Here is a 17,861-nt window from a genome sequence, read left to right on the forward strand (position 1 = left end):
GAGCAGTATAGAAGCAATATAGGTAAATTGTCATCATTTAGAAGTGACAGCTGACTATAATCAGAAAATCATAAAAACACTGCAATCTTAGTCCTTTGAATTATACAGGTAAATAGCCCTACATTTTTCAGTTGCTTTTGATTGTGCGGTTATATTATGAAAAGGTACTATAAAGTATCAGCTACCTGAAACCTTTAGAATATGTGTTATTTTTATTGAATATTCTACATAGCTAGAATTTTTTTATATACCCCAAATGCCATCGCAGAGCACTGATTATGCTTTTTGCTTCTGTTCAGCATGATGCAGCTGGCACAGTGGCTTTTCCATACATGCTTAACAGTTTAAAAATTTCCTGGAGAGGTTTTTCTCCTGCTGGCCTGTGAAAAAATAGAACATAGTACAGTACTTGCTTTAAAGTTAGTCTCTGACATTTTGGAAGAAATAAGTGTTTGAATGACTTCCATATTATATACAGCATTACCACCAAGTAGCAGTTCACTTTTTTTTCCTTTTTCTTTTTTTTTCTGAGACAGACTCTCACTCTTTTGCCCAGGCTGGAGTGCAGTGGCATGATCTCGGCTCACTGCAACCTCTACCTCCTGGGTTCAAGTGATTCTCCTGCATCAGCCTTCCAGGTAGCTGGGACTACGGGCGTGTGCCACCATGCCCAGCTAATTTTTATTGTATTTTTTAAATAGATACGGGGTTTCACCATGTTGGCCAGGCTGGTCTCTATCTCCTGACCTCAGGTGATCCGCCTGCCTTGGCCTCCCAAAGTGCTGGGATTACAGGTGTGAGCCACCGCACCTGGCCAGCAGTTCACTTTTGAGCCTGAATGAGGAGTTCCAGAAACAAAATATGGCCTCTGACATTTTTTGGAAGGCTGTCCTCAAAGCACTGTTCCCCAAACCTACCTGATTCCATAACTTGAGGCTGCCAGTTAGTTTTATGTAATCTGATAACTTTCATTATGTTTTAAGTTTCAGAGATTGTGGTTAAAAAAAGGAAAATATTATTTGGGAATAAACTGTTGTTTAGTTATCTATTGCTACATGACAAATTATCTCAAAATGTAGTGATTTAAAACAGTATCTCACACAATTTTTGTCAGAGGGGATAGGGAAGTTATTTGGCTTGAGTTTCTTATGAGGTTGCAGTCTGATTGCAGTTGGAGAACTCACTTTCAAAGTGGCTCACTCATGACTGGCAAGGCAAGTTGTTTCTAGCTTTTAGAGGAAAGACGTAGTTCCTCCCCACGTGGGCCTCTTCACAGGTCTGCTTTGAGTGTCCTTATGACATAGAGGCCAACTTGCCCCAGAATGAGTGATTCTAGAGACATCAAAGTGGGAGCTACAGTGTCTGTTATGGCCTTTTACTTCTGCAGTGTTGTATTGATTATTCTCACAGGCCAGCAGTGATTCCATGTGGTAAGGAATTGCACAAGAGCATGAATATCAGGAAGTGAGGATCATTGAAACCCATGTTAGAAGCCAGTATGTGAATATGTATCTAAATCGTAAACAGTACCTATTTACTCAGTATGCAGTATATACACAGCTCATTGTGATTTTGGAAAGAATATTCAAAGATTAACTTAAAATGCCACTTGAAAATTAATGTACCAAACAAATCAAGCACTTTGACAAATTCTTAATCTCCATGGTCCTTTGGGAGGGGGGTATGATTCTGAGTTGAGACGTAGCACTTAAGATACAGATTTTATTTATTTATTTTTTGTTATTTATTATGAGATGAAAGGAGGAAACACCACATTTTACAGAGTTGCTATTTCATGTTCTTTAGGGACATTATTCATTCACCCTTTATTACCATAAATGGGGCATAATTCACATGATTTTAAAAGTATAGGTAAGTATACAGATAGTCCCCAAATCATGGTAGTTTGACTTTATGACTTTTCAACTTTACACTCGTGCAAAAATGATACACATCCGATAAAAACTGGACTTCTAGTATCCATACAACCATTTTGATTTCTCCTTCCAGTATAGTATTTAATAAATTACATGAGCTATTCAACACTTTATTATAAAACACGCTTTATATTGGGTGATTTTTGCCTAACTATAGGCTAATATAGGTGTTCTGAGCACATTTAAGGTAGGCTAGGCTAAGTAATGATGTAAATAATAGTGAATCAACATGAATGTACTTAACACTACTAAACTATACACTCAGTGGTTAAGACAGTAAATTTTGGCCAGGCTCAGTGGCTCATTTCCATAATCCCAACTCTTTGGAAGGCCAAGGCCAGAGGATTGCTTGAGCCCAGCAATGCTAAATGAAATGTTGAATACATTTCAACTTACGGTATTTTCAACTTAGGATGAGTTTGTGTGGATATAAGCCATAAGTCAAGGAATATCTGTATGATGAAAAGACTCCTTTTCCTGGGCCCTCATCCATCCAGTTACCACCTGTCTCCTAGGAAGTAATGTTTAGTTTCGTTGTGTGTTCTTTCAGATATGTATTGTACATATGCAAATTAATATATATTTTCCCTCTTTTAATATAAATGATAGCGTATTATAAACACTATTCTGTGCCTTGCTTCTTTTAGTTAATACATGTTAGCACTTTAAAAATCAATGTATAGACTTAATTCATTATTTTTACCAACTGAGAATAGTCTATTGTCATTCAATTTTTATAATGTTTATTGACTGTTTACCGTGGGTCAGGCACTTTTCTAGGAGCTGGGGATTTGAGAGCTAAAATGACAGATGAGGTCTCTCTGTTATAGCGATTACCACCCCTGGAGTCACAGTTCAATTACAATAAAGCAAGGTAAGTTCTATGATAGAGGAAGTATAGCATGTCGTGGGAGTTCACAGGAAGGAGGTGTATATGTGAGTGTTAGGGGAATGGTGGAATGGTCCTGGAAGACTTCCCAAAAGGGATAAAATCTGAGACCTGGAGGATAAGTAGGTACTTGTCAGGTCAAGTTAGGATTTAGTGTTTGAAACAGAAGGAATAAAAGAGTGGCTCTCAAAAAATGCATTTAAAAATTATTGCAAAGCTATAGTAATCAAAATAGTATGGTACTGGCAAAAACAGACATATAGATCAATGAAATTGAATGGAGAGCCCCAAAATAAACACTAGTTTATACGGTCAAACAGTGTTTGACAAGGGTGCCAAGACGACTCAGTCAGGAAAGGATAGCCTCTTCACCAGATAGTGTTGGGAAAAACTGATATCCCTATGTGAAAAAATGAAGTTGTATATCTTATACCATACACAAAGATTAACACAAAATGGATTAAAGACCTAAAGGTAAGACCTAAAACTGTAAAGCTCCTAGAAGAAAACATAGGAGAAAAGCTTTATGACATTGAGTGTGGCAATTTCTTGGATATGACAGCAAAAGCACAGACAATAAACACAAAAATAAAAAATAGGATTGTATTAATCTTAAAACTTTCTGTGCATCAGAGAATACAAGAGTGTGAAAAAGCAAACTATGGAAAGGGAGAAAATATTCATAAATCATGTGTTTGATAAGAGGCTAATACCCAGAATATATAAAGAAAGAGCTACTCTTACAGTTCAATAACAACGAAATAACTGAATTTTAAAATGGGCCAAGGACTTAAATAGACATTTTTCCAAAGATGATATATAAATGGCCAGCAAACATATGAAAAGATATTGAGGCCGGGTGTGGTGGCTCACGCCTGTAATCCCAGCACTTTGGGAGGCCGAGGTGGGTGGATCATGAGGTCAGGAGATTGAGACCGTCCTGGCCAACATGGTGAAACCCCGTTTCTACTAAAATACAAAAAATCAGCTGGGCGTGGTGGTGCACACCTGTAGTCCCAGCTATTCAGGAGGCTGAGGCAAGGGAATCGCTTGGACCCGGGAGGTGGAGGTTGCAGTTGAGCCAAGATCGCACCACTGCACTCCCGCCTGGAGACAGAGCAGACTCCATCTCAAAAGAAAAAAAATGTTGAAGATCACTAATCATTAGGTAAATACAAATCAAAACCACAAAGAGATACCTAACCTTACACCCATTATGATGGCTACTATTAAAAAAAAACAAAAGTTTCAGCAAGGATGTAGGGAAATTAGAAACTTCTTGGGCACTGTTGGTAGGAATGTAAAATGGTTCAGCCCCTGTGGAACACAGTATGGCCATTCCTCAAAAAAAGTTTAAAAAATTACTCTCTAAATTCAGCAATCCTGCTTTTGGATATTTCCAAAAGAGTTGAAAGCAGGATCTCGAAGAGGAATTTGCACACCCATGTTGATAGCAGCACTATTCATGATAATCAAGAGGTAGAAACAACCTATGTGTGCATCTATGGATTAATGGATAAGCAAAATACAGTATCTACATAGAATGAAATATTACTGAGCCTTAAAAAAGGAAATTCTGACACATGCTATAACATGGATGAATCTTGAGGACATTATGCTGAGTGAAATAAGCCAGTTATAATAAAAAGACCCATACAATATGGTTCCCCTTACATGAGGTATCTAAAGTAGTCAAATTCATAAAAGCAGAAAATAGAATTGTTGTTTAATGGGTATAGAGTTGCAGTTTGCAAGATGAAAAGTTCTGGAGATTGGTTGCACAACAATGTAAATGTACTTAACACTACTGAACTGTACACTCAGTGGTTAAGATGGTAAATTTTGGCCAGGCTCAGTGGCTCATTCCTGTAATCCCAACACTTTGGAAGGCCAAGGCCAGAGGATTGCTTGAGCCCAGTTGTTCAAAACCAGCCTGGGCCACATAGCAAGACCCCTTAAAAAAAAGATGGTAAATGTTATATGCTTTAAAAAAAATTAAAAAAGGACTATAGGCTGGGCACAGTGGCTCATGCCTGTAATCCCAGCACTTTGGGAGGCCAGGGCAGGAGGATCGTTTGAGGCCACAAGTTCAAGACCAACCTGGGCAAGAAAGTAAGACCCTGTCTACAAAAAAAAAATTTTTTTTTTTTTAATTAGCTAGGCATGTTGGCACCCACCTGTAATCCTGGCTACTCAGGAAGCTAAGGCAAGAGGATTGCTTGAGCCCAGGAGTTAGAGACGTCAGTGAGCCATGATTGTGCCACTGCATTCCAGACTGGGTGATGGAATGAGACCTTGTCTCAAAAAAATAAAAAGGACTTTAAACTTCTAGAAACATGAAGCATATGTACATTTTTTACATTTTATACTGTCATGTAAGCCATGTTTCTAAATCAGGGGTGTCCAAACTTTTGGCCTCCCTGGGCCACATTGGAAGAAGAATTGTCTCAGGCCACACATAAAATACACTAACACTTAACTATAGCTGATAAGCTAAAAAGGTCCATGCATAAATCTCTTAATGTTTTAAGAAAGTTTACGAATTTCTTGGGCCACATTCGAAACTGTTCTGGGCTGTGGGTTGGACAAGCTTATTCTGAATATTGAAAAAGATACTGATTTAAAAATTAGGTCAAAGGTGTTGAATCACTAGGTATCATGCAGAGGCATAGCATTTTGAGTTTGAGTATAATTTAACAGAAAATTAAATTCTATCCACAAAATTAATAGCATATGTAAAGGCACTGAGATGGGAGGGAGCAAGTCTTGAATAGTGGACAATTGCCTAGGTTTTGCTTAGCTGGGACAGAAGTGTGAATAAGATTGAAGGAATGGGTCTATTTTATGAAGGCTTTATATGGCTAACAGCTTGGATTTCATGTCTAAGAAAATGAATATCACAATTATAGCAGTAATAAGAGCACTTCTTATACGCTAAGTTAACACTGAGCTAAAGAGCTTTCCAGGGATTATCAAATGTACTTTTCTGAGCTTCCAGCAGGGAACATGCTCCCTGCTTTTTCCTGTGTAAAATTAATTGGCTCTTGGAGAAGGTGAAGGTAGTGAAAATAGGTTGTTGACATAGTTCAGGTATAAAATAGGCATGAATTAAAGACCATTCTGAAAAATGCACATTTGTAGACTTTATTAAACTGCTCCAAAATGAAATCGCACAAGTACAAACTTGTGTAATTAGGAAGATGATGGTGCTGTTGACAGTAATGAAGGAAAAAAAGGAAATTCAGAAAATAATAGCAGTGCTTGACAGACTTTACAGCATTTCTTGTATTGGAGTGATATTCTGACAACAGAGGTACTGTGAAATGGAAAGTGAGGAGAGGTGTAGTAACAGCTTATGGTTTATCAGTATTTTGGAGGGTGCCTATGTTTTGTAGAGATTTTTTACAGTAATTAAGCAATACCTTATTTTGGTTCTTATTCTATTACGTGCTTCAGAATCTACAAAAATATCTAGAGTTAATTCTCTCTTACAGAATTAACACCTCAGCAAAGTTATTTTGTTCTTTCATGATAAGCATTATTAATATTGTTGTTTTGTTACCATCTTAACCTTAAAACATGAGAGGGGATGGCCATTGAAGGGTTGTAGGAGCTGGGGGAAGGTCTGCTGTAGGCTGTACCCCATTTTTCTCTGTAAAGTATCTTGATATCCTCAACATTAATTCTAGTTTACTTTGTCCATCAAGGGAGTTAACCCTTGTGCAAGGCTACTTTCTGTCACCATTCTTTCACAGATTTTGGAAACTGATGTGCACAGATACATGCATGGTCTGTGTCCAGGGTGAACCCTTTTCTTAAAAAGCATCTTTAAATAAAAGTACTCAGCTAAAGTGTTGGTGACTTCCTGTGTAATAGTTTGATCTTATCTTTTAAATACATAGGCATGATTGAATTTGCATCTGAGTGAATTTTTTGCATATGTGCTTTTTCTTATGATTTTACTTTTGGAACAGTCTTAATAAAATGGGCAAAGAAAAACATTAAAATTCCATGGGATTTTTTTTAATGGGAAAAATTTGTTTCTACTGACTGTGATTAAAATTTGTTTACAGATATTCAGTTAAATTGGAACACACTAGGAAGTATAGAAAAATGTTTGGCTAGTATGTATAGTACAGCATTGTTATGTTAACTTATGTAAAAACCAGTCTTTATTTGAAAATCCAACTCTATAGTAAGTTAACAGCATACTATTTATTTTTTAAATGCTGAAAATGTTAAATTACTAATTTTTAAATATATTGGTTAGATTTTATTTTGCAAATAATGATTTGATTAACTTAATATGGGTTTAATTATGCTGTAAAAATTATTTTTGCTTATTTCACTTTATTTCTAGTAGTATGTTTTAGCATATGTAAAAGTTTAAGCAAAATCATTGTCAGTCATTAAATGAAGAATGATAGCTACAAATAAAGATACTTTGAGAAAGGTACTTTCTGATGAAAATTGATGTTTCAAATAAGCTGGAAAGAAATACATGGTGGGATAGTTAACAGTTAGTTATTCCTCATCTTGTGTTTCACCTCTCTAATCATTCTGAATAGCAATGCATTCATTTTTATCATTATTCTCATGTCTTACCTTCTGCTGTATATAAAAAATAAGCCATGTTTTCTTTCTTCTTCCAAACTGTTAATAAAAGCAAAACAGAATGTGGTCAATCTAGATAATTTAGATGTTCTTTAAGTGTACTATTCTGATATTTACTCTTAGGCTGATTTTTTTCCCTTGCCATCTAAAATGTTTGTTTCATTTCCCCCTATCCAATCAATGTATACACAGTGAAATCAAACATTTTAATGTTAGGAAAAACAAAACATTAGAAAGATATGTTTGAAAAAAAGCAGATATATCCTAAAAGCAAAATTTAGTTGTTTGGGATTCTGTTTTACATTATCCACACAACTACTTCTTTCTATAGATATGGTTAATACAATGATATATGACTAAACCAGAATATTAAACTATCAGTGATGTTCACAGGTTTCATCAAAATAAGGAAAACTTCCTTGATATATTTGTTTTCTGAACTATCGTTTTGTCTCCTCATAACTAATAACCCTCAGGAATTATATCTCCCTTTGCCAAGAGAAAAAACCTGTCTTTAGTAGGTCCTATAAAGCATCCCTTAGGTGCTTAATAATAGAATTTGTGCACTAAAGCATACTCCTAATACAGCAAGAATCCTGTCATCAGCCCTGCACATCCTAAATTTGGGGACAGCCACATCTGTAATACTGTTTTTGGATGTGTAACCCAACCTGCAGTACCTCTGTAGTATTTCATCCCACTTCAGAGCATTTTTACCTCTTAGGAATTATTTTCTAGGGAGGAATAGATTGTTGTCTTTTATGTTCTGTATATAGTTCCCCTTGTATATAGGTTCACCACGGCCATTTATTGAATTAAAATCCCTGTTTTATAATGTCTGTGTCACCCAAAACAATCTACAGATTCAATACCATTCCTATCAAAAGACCAATGACATTCTTCACAGAAATAGAAAAAAGAAAATCCTAAAATTCATGTGGAACCACAAAAGACCCCAAATAACCAAAGCCATCTTGAGCAAAAAACAAAGCTGGAGGTGTTCTACTACCTGACTTCATAATATACTACAAAGCTATTGTAACCAAAATAACATGGAACTGGCATAAGAACAGACACACTGACTAATGGAACAGAATAGAGAGCCCAGAAATAATTCCACACATTTACAAACAACTGTTTGTTTGTTTGTTCATTTGTTTGTTTTTTGAGACAGAGTCTCACTCTGTTGCCCAGGCTGGGGTGCAGAGGTGTGATCTCACCTCACTGTGGCCTCTGCCTCCAGGTTCAAGCGATCCTCCTGAGTAGCTGGGATTACACGCATGCACCACCATGCCTGGCTAATTTTTGTATTTTTAATAGAGACAAGGTTTCACCATGCTGGCCAGGCTGGTCTCCAGCTTCTGGCCTCAAGTGATCCACCCACCTCAACCTCCCAAAGTGCTGGGTTTACAGGTGTGAGCCACCATGCCCAGCCCTACAACCAACTGGTTTTTGACAAAGGCGACAGTAATACACAATGGGGCAAGGACATTCTCTTCAGTAAATCATGTTGGGAAAACTGGATAAACTGCAGAACAAAATTAGACCCTTATCTCTCACCATATACAAAAATCAAGTTGGGTTAAAAAAAAAAGTAGGACCTGAAACTATGAAACTACTAGGAGAAAACAAGAAAAGCTATGTGACATTGATCTGCACCATGATTTTGTATCTATGATCTTAAAAGCACAGGCAACAAAAGCAAAAATAGACAAATGGGGTTATATGAAACTAAAAAGCTTCGCACAGCAAAGGAAACAATTAGCAGAGTAAAGAGACAACCTACTTACAGGATGGGAGAAAATATCTGCACACCATACATCTGATAAGGGCTTAATATCTAAAATATATAAGGAACTCAACTCAATAGCAAGTAAACAACTTGATTTTAAAATGTGCAAAAGACCTGAGTAGACATTTCCCAAAGGAAGACATAAATGGCCAACAGGTATATGAAAAAAGGCTCAACGTCACTAATCATCAGGTAACTGCAAATCAAAACTACAATGAGATATCATCTCACTCCTGTTAGAATTGCTATTATCAAAAAGACAAAAGGTAAGTGTTAGAGAGGATGTGGAGAAAAGGGAACACACTGTTGGTGGGAATGTAAATTAGTATAGCCATTATGGAAAACAGTATGGAGGGTCCTCAAAAAATGAAAAAAATAGAACTACCATATGATTCTGTAATCCCACTACTGAGTATATATCCAAAGAAAATGAAATCAGTATGTCAAAGAGGTAAGTGCACATAAACAGCAGTATTCACATAGCCAAGATATGGAATCAGCCTAGGGGTCTATCAGCAGATGAAGGGGCAAAGAAAATATGGTTTATATACATAATGGAATGCTATTCGCCTATCAAAAAGCAAAATTCTGTTCTTTGCAATAACATGGATGAACCTAGAGGACACTGTGTTAAGTGAAATAAGCAAAGCACAGAAAGATAAATGCTGCATGATCTCACCCATTATGTAAAACCTAAAAAGTATATCCCATAGAAGTAGAGAATAGAATGGTGCTTACCAGCGGCTGGGGTGGTTTGAGAAAATGACAGGATGGAAGAATGTTGGTCAAAGGATATATAGTTAGGAGGAATAATTTCAAGAAATCTGTTGTACAGCATGGTGACTATGGTTAATGATGATATGTTCTTGAAAAATACAAAGAGTAGTAAGTGTTCTTACCACAAAAATGACAACTATTTGAGGCAATGCATTTGTTAATTAGCTACATTTAACCATTACACAGTGTGTATATACTTCAAAACGTTATATTGTACATAATACAATTTTATCTGTCAATTTGAAATAAGCTACATGTCTTTTTTTAAACCCACTTTTTTTTTTTTTTTTTTTTTTTAGACCGAGTTTTGCTCTGTCACCCAGGCTGGAGTGCAGTGGTGCGATCTCCACTCACTGCAACCTCTGCCTCCTGGGTTCAAGCAATTCTTCTGCCTCAGCCTCCCAAGTAGCTGGGATTACAGGTGCCTGCCACCACGCCCAGCTAATTTTTGTATTTTTATTAGAGATGGGGTTTCACCATGTTGGCCAGGCTGGTCTCAAACTCCTGACCTCAGGTGATCCACCCGCCTCAGCCTCCTGAAGTGCTCGGATTACAGGCATGAGCCACCATGCCTGGCCAAAAACCCACTCTTTTATAGATAACAACCAAAAATAAAAACTTCTGTATCAGAATCATGATCATTTTTGCCTTATATTTTAAACACTATCAGTATTGAGTGGTGAACCACTTGGGGTATTTTGAGTTGAGCTTTGGTCCCTGTGCTTCATTCAAGGTCTAGGAAGAATAACGTATGTATTTACATTATTATAGTTTTTTTTTTTAAAGTACAATCTCTAAGAAAGAAATCTATATAGCCGGAAAAGTTTTTTGAAAAAAGTTAATGAGAGAGGAGAGGTAGAATATGTCATGCAGGAGAATTAAGACCTGTGGTTAAAAAAAAAAAAAAAAGTTCAGAAAGATACTGATTAAGGGCCAATTCCAGGAGTCAGTCTGCCAGAGTTCTTCCTGGTTCTTCCTTTTATTCTCTGTGGCACCTTGAACACTAATTGCCTTATATGAACATGGATTCATGTGTATATCTACCTCATGGATGTATTGTGAAGATACATGAGATAATTCACATGAAAGGGCTTAGTATAGTGCCTGGCACAGAGTAATTTGTAAGTCAGTATCAACTGTGATTATTATCATCTTGAGTAATACGTGGACAATGTTTATTTGGCTACTATGCTTTGGAGACAGGATGATCCTTTGTAACTCAAGGGTATGTGCTTAAGTGTTTATTATTATGGCTGTTTGCCATTTGATGCTTAAAGTAGAATCCCACCTACCTGCTAATGGCTCATTCCAAGTTATAAATGGTGCTTATGTTTTGTATTTTCTAAAATTAATATTTTCATATTGCTATGTGTATCAGAAATCACAGAATTTGAAATGAGAAAGAATCTGATTTTATAGCATTCAGAGACAATTTTTAATAACGTATATAATTTTGTGTATATTTACTTGATAAAAAAAGAAATCGTAAAGTTAAATCAGCTTCACTGTCACCTTGGCAGATCTATGGGCTTTTAAACCTCTTGTGTCTTAGGTTTTTATTCGTATAGCTTTTCTGAGACCTAAAGTGAAAATATAAATAGTCATATGCTGTATAACATTTCAGTCAGTGATGGCCCACCTATGTAACAGTGGTCCCATAAGGTTTTAATACTGTATTTTACTGTACTTTTCTATTTTTAGGTACACAAATACTTACTGTTGTGTTACAGTTGCCTACAGTATTCAATATATAACATGCTGTAGAGGTTTGCAGCCTAGGAGCAATAGGTTATACCATATAGCCAGGATGTGTAGTAGGGTTTACCATTATGTCTGTTTAAGCATGTTCTATGAATGTTCACACAATAACTAAATCACCCAACAACACATCTCAGAACATATTCCCATCAAGCAATGCATGACTGTAAATAAGTACATAAAGTATAATAAAACTTTTTCCAAATTTTTCTCCAGCTTGAGATTTGCAGCTAATTAATTTGAAAAGATTTGGCTTCGACATCTGGGAGTATCATACCTAAGTAGTTTTTTTGTTTTGTTTTGTTTTTTTTGAGACAGAGTCTTGCTCTGTAGCCCAGGCTGGAGTACAGTGGCACCATTTTGGCTCACTGCAGCCTCTGCCTCCTGGCTGCAACCCTCCTGGGTTCAAGCGATTCTTGTACCTCAGCCACCCAAGAGGCTGGGATTACAGGCACGTACCACCACACCTGGCTAATTTTTGTATTTTTTTTTTTTTTTTTAGTAGAGATGGTTTCACCATGTTGGCCAGGCTGGTCTGGAACTCCTGGCCTCAAGTGATCTGCCTGCCTTGGCCTCCCAAAGTGCTGGGATTACAGGCATGAGCCACTGCACCCAGCCTAAATAGGATTTTTTAAATCTCCTTTCACAGGGCTGGAATGACTTCCTTCACATTTAGATAGTTATGTTTAATATAGATTAAACTGAGCCAGTTTTTTAAAAGTGTAACTGGATATAGCGCATTTTTATAAATGTTCTTAGGCAATCTGTTTTTTAAAGCACTTAATAGCCATGTGAATGTATTCTGTATTTGAGGAGAGTAAGGTCAAGTGTGACTATACTAGTTAAGAAATAGAACTGTAGTTCTGCTTTTTATTTTTCTTCTACAAAGCTTTTCTCAGAGAAAACAAATGAAAATGGTTTAACTGTATTGTCGTTGATAGATTAGTTCATTTATTCAGATTATATTTGAGGCCCTACTGTTTATCAGCCACTATTATGGGACTGCCGATGCAGGTATGAACAAGTAAGATAAGGCTGTTGACTTCATAGTATTTGCATCCCATTGAGAGATGATAGACAGGAAACAAGCAAATAAATAGGAAAATTTCAAAGTGTAACAAATGCTAGCAAGGAAATAATGTGATGTTATAGGGTACGTGGTAAGAGTTTGGCCCCAGGCAGCCTACTTAGACTGATCAGAAAGAACTTTTGGTAGGGTTTGATATTACTGGAGGACGGGAAGAAATCTGTCACACAGAGTTGACCAAAGAGATTTTAAATGTAGAGAATAGCAAGAACAAAATGCCTACAATGCAAAAAAAATTGGTGTATTTGAGTTTGGATATTATTCTAAGCTTTGTATTAGAATATTTGTATTTAGGATATAGCTAAGATGTTGCTGTTTCTGCTGCATCAGAAGAGGTCTTATCCTTAGAGAATAATTAAGAGTGGAAAGTGACAGGACAAGCTTTAAGGAAAACCATTGATGGGTTTTTTGCAGTATGTTATGTTATGTTATGTTATGTTATGTTATGTTATGTTATGTTGTGTTATGTTATTTTGAGACAGAGTCTCGCTCTATCGCCCAGCCTGGAGTGCAGTGGCGCAATCTTGGCTTACTGCAACTTGAACTTCCCAGGTTCAAGTGATTCTCCTGCCTCAGCCTCCTGAGTACCTGGGACTACAGGCGTCTACCACCACACCCTGCTAATTTTTGTATTTTTAGTAGACACAGGGTTTCACCATGTTGGCCAGGCTGGTCTCGAACTCCTGACCTCAAATGATCCACCCACCTCAGCCTCCCAAAGTGCTAGGACTACAGGCGTGAGCCACCGCACCCGGCCATTGACAGGTTTTAGACAAAGGAATGACATAATGTGTCTCTGGCTTGTCTGTGGAGGATGAATTATGCAGACTCAAGAATAGAAGCAGGAATCAGTGGTGTGCTGGAGTGGGCTATAACTGGTTAGAATAATAGAAGAGGAAAAGTGGCAGGTATAGATTTAGGACACATCAGTTAACGGATGCTATTGGAGCTATAGGACTATAGGAGATAACCTAAAGGGAAAGAAGAGAGGAGGGTTCCTGATTGAACCTTGAAGTAAGGCTGACCCATGGATCGAAAATCCACATATAATTTTTGACTCCCCAAAAACTTTACTAATAGCCTACTATAGACTGGAAGCCTTACTGGTAACATAAATGGTTGATTAACACATTTGTAGGTTATATGTATAATATGCTGTATTCTTATAATGAAATAAGCTAGAGAAAAGAAAATAGTAAGAAAACCATAAGAGAAAATATATGTACTGTTCATTAAGTGGAAGTGGATCATCACAAAGATCTTCATGAACCTCATTGTCTTCACTGTGAGTAGGCAGAGGAAGAGGAGGAGAAAGAAGAGAGGTTGGTCTTGCTGTCTTGGGTAGGTAGTAGAAGTGGAAGAAAATCCACGAAGAAACGGACCCATGCAACTCAAATGCATGTTTTTCAAGAGTCAACTGTACCTCAGCATTTAAAATTGAATAGAAAAGAGAAGCCAACATAAACTGAAAAAAAGAGGCGAAGAGATAACAAACCTTGAGAGGGAAGAGTCCCGGAAGCCAAAAACAAGGTATTAAATACGGCTGAGTTGAATAAAATGAGGGGCTACAGAAGTGACCTTTGGCTTTGGTTAAAGCACATTATGGGTGATTTTTATATGGGTTTTTTTTCCTGGAGGGACAGTCCCATAGGCATTTCACGGAGTCTGAAGAGTGAATAAAAGATAAGGAAAAAAAGAGCAAATATAGAGAAATCTTTCAGGTTTTGCTATGAGAGAATAAAGAAATGGGTTGGCAGCCAGAGAGCCTGTGGGGGTCAAGGAAAGGCTATGGGTTTTAATTTTAGTTTTAGTTTTAGTTTTAGTTTTAGACCATGAGAGATTCGGGGGGTAGACTTTAGGCTGTAGACAGGAAAAGAAACTGATAGTATTGAAGGAGCCTGAGCTAATAGACCTTGGGAAGGCAAGAGGAGACCAGATTCAGAACACAGCAAGAGGGAGGCCTTTACTGGGAGGAAGGTCCTTTGTCCTTCATAATGGAAAGAAAAGTAGAAAATATGGGTATAGGTGAAGATAGGTTACAGATTTGTTGGAGGGAAGGTAAGAATATTCTTTTTGCTTCCATTTTCTTAAGTTTGAAACTAGATCTTTAGCAATGATGGAGGGAAGACAGTATTAGGATTTTGAGAAGAGAAGGTATGAAATAGTTGTGTCAAGAACTCAAATTTACTAAGGAAACAGTGGGTTAGGATAGTGTTGAGTACCTGTTTGAAGTTTCTGCTTCTCAATTTAAGTCAACCTGATTGTATGATTTTTTTCTCCAATGTTTAGTTGCTCATGTTCAGGCTGAAAACAAACAAACAAAAACATGTAGTTGAGTTTAACCAGGATTGGAGTTTTGTCAGATGAGTATAAAGAGGAAGATTCCACACTCTTTACCCCTAAGGTAGGATGGGTATGAGAAGGAAAACAGCCTCCATCAAAGTGAAGAGTAATGACTAGGAGTTAGGACTCTAAAGCCAAATTGCTTGTGTTTAAATCCCTACCTCTCCCATTTACTAGCTGTATCGCATATCATTTCTATCCTTCAGTTTCCTTACTTGTAAATGTGAGTAATAGTGCCTACTGCAAAGGATCAACTGGGATTAAATTAATTAAAATACATGAAGCACTTGAATAGTTCCTGGTATTTAGTAAGTACACTGTAAGGTTAGAAGAGGTCGTGTCCTCAGAGAATAATTAAGACTAGAAGGCGACAGGACAAGCTTTGGGGAAAACCATTGATGTTTGGTTTGTTTTTTTGTTTGTTTGTTTTGTTTTTTTTTTTTTTTTGAGACGAAGTCTTGCTTTGTTGCCCAGGCTGGAGTGCAGTGGCGCGATCTCGGCTCACTGCAAGCTCCGCCTCCCAGGTTCATGCCATTCTCCTGCCTCAGCCTCCCGAGTAGTTGGGACTACAGGTGCCTGCCGCCATGCCCGGCTAACCTTTTGTATTTTTTTAGTAGAGACAGGGGTTTCACCGTGTTAGCCAGGATGGTCTCGATATCCTGACCTCGTGATCTACCCCTCTCGGTCTCCCAAAGTGTTGGGATTACAGGTGTGAGCCACCGCACCCGGCCAACCATTGATGGGTTTTAAGCAAAGGAATGGCATAATTAAGACTAGAAGGTGACAGGACATGCAGAGAAAGGCTGATGATCTGTTGAGCACATATCTGAAGTTTCCTAGAGTGTATACCATTTGAAAGTTTGAGACAACAGTAAGGGCATGGGAGATTGGATCAGATTAGGGAAGTACAGAGCATCAGGTTTATAATGAGTGACAATAACCTATTTGTAAAATACCTAGTAAGTGTTGTCTTCCATCCTTTTTTTTTTTTTTTTTTTGAGATGGAGTCTCACTCTGTCCCCAGGCTGGAGTGCAGTGGCGCGATCTCAGCTCACTGCAACCTCCAACTCTGAGGTTCAAGCGATTCTCCTGCATCACCCTCCCCAGTAGCTGGGATTACAGGCATGCACCACCACACCCAGCTAATTTTTGTGTTTTTAGTGGAGACGGGTTTCACCATGTTGGCCAGGATGGTCTTGATCTCCTGACCTCATGATCTGCCCGCCTCACCCTCCCTAAATGCTGGGATTACAGGTGTGAGCCACCATGCCCGGCCATCATCCATATTTTTAACACTCAAGGGAAGTTTCCAGCTTTCAGGAGTGACTGGCTTTATGAATTGACTAAATAAATGATTCCTGAAGATTATTTAGTGACAGTGCCAACATTGGAACCTAGAACTGTTGACCAAAATGAAATAGATTATTAATGGTTACATCTGTTAGATGGTAACAATTACTGAATGGTAATTTTTCATTAGTTAGAAAAGTTTGGAAAGAGCATCTACTTATATAGCTTTTTTTCCAATGTTCTCTTTCAAAAACAACAGCAGGGTTTTTTGCCCCATTGCATGGTGCTTACAATAATTCATTAATTTATATTCTTGGGATGTGCTAGAAACACTTAGTCCCCAGATACATCTTTAGAATTGAGTAATAATGAGTCTGTTCTCTTTTCAGCCCTCCCCCTGCCTTTTGTGGCAAAGGAAGGAGAGAAAGAGAAAATGCAGCTAGTGATAAGCAAACTAGCCAAAGTATCTTTGTGTTGTTATTCTGAAGTGAGGTCTACTCACTTTTTATCACCATTTAAACAGAACTTTTAAAAATTGAGATGGTATGATACAATATTTCATTTCTTATTTAAATTTTAGCTTTTTATGCTGTAAAGTGTAAAAACAAATCTGTACTACCTACTAATTTTTTCATAGGGCATAACTTGCCCAGAGAAATCTACAGCTTTTATCTTTTTTCATAAACAGCTTTTTTGCTTTATTTTTATATGTGATATATGTTATATTTGTGAGACAAAACATGACACTAAATTATGTTTCATGACAATTCAGGTCCAATTTATCTGAGTTGTAACTTTGAAAGTATTGCAACTAAATTGTCCAGTGGACTAAAGATCAAGTCAGAGAAACTACGATTAACAGCCCCTAGAAGAAAGATTACAAATGCAACTTTGGTTTACTTGCATCACTTTAAACAAGCTAGAATTTTATTTTTATTACGTTTCCTGGTTATATTAAATAAATAGTTTGTTATTGTATCTCCTGGAAAGTTGCAGGTTATTGAGAGGAGGGAGTTAATTTCAAACAAAACAGCTCATTTGACAGAGATGATGTAAATGTTTGATATAATGTTTAAGATGATGGAAATGTTCTGTATCTTAACTGTAGTGAAGAATCTTGATTGTGGTGATGGTTTTATGGGTGCACGCACTAGTCAGAACTCATCAAATATGTGTATTAAATATATACAGTTTAACAAAGCCATAAAACATGTTTGGCAATAATAACTACATTTTAACTAATATTCACAAGACAATTCAAGATAGGTTAGTGAGTCTTCAGTTTTCCAGTTTGCTGCCAAGAAATTCAGAGCCACATCTGATGCTTAATTATAACTTACTACCCCTCCTAATTAACGTACTTGCTTCCCAGTG

At 37.2% G+C, this 17,861-nt stretch overlaps 1 protein-coding gene across 20 annotated transcripts in view; it reads left to right on the top strand.

The window, feature by feature from the left end:
- The window catches only part of DOP1A (DOP1 leucine zipper like protein A), a 101,332-nt gene that overhangs the window by 4,957 nt on the left and 78,514 nt on the right, over positions 1-17,861 (top strand). Inside the window, exon 1 of one of the 20 annotated variants that reach the window (XM_055391466.2) lies at positions 1,036-14,912. The exons of 18 other annotated variants lie outside the window; for them this stretch is intronic. The gene's annotated coding sequence lies outside the window, so the exon portion shown is untranslated. Of the gene's footprint in view, positions 1-1,035; positions 14,913-17,861 lie in introns of those variants that run through there. One more of the 20 variants, XM_055391474.2, reaches the window with a different exon arrangement.

This window comes from Gorilla gorilla, chromosome 5, assembly GCF_029281585.2.
Source record: "Gorilla gorilla gorilla isolate KB3781 chromosome 5, NHGRI_mGorGor1-v2.1_pri, whole genome shotgun sequence".
Taxonomy (NCBI): domain Eukaryota; kingdom Metazoa; phylum Chordata; class Mammalia; order Primates; family Hominidae; genus Gorilla; species Gorilla gorilla.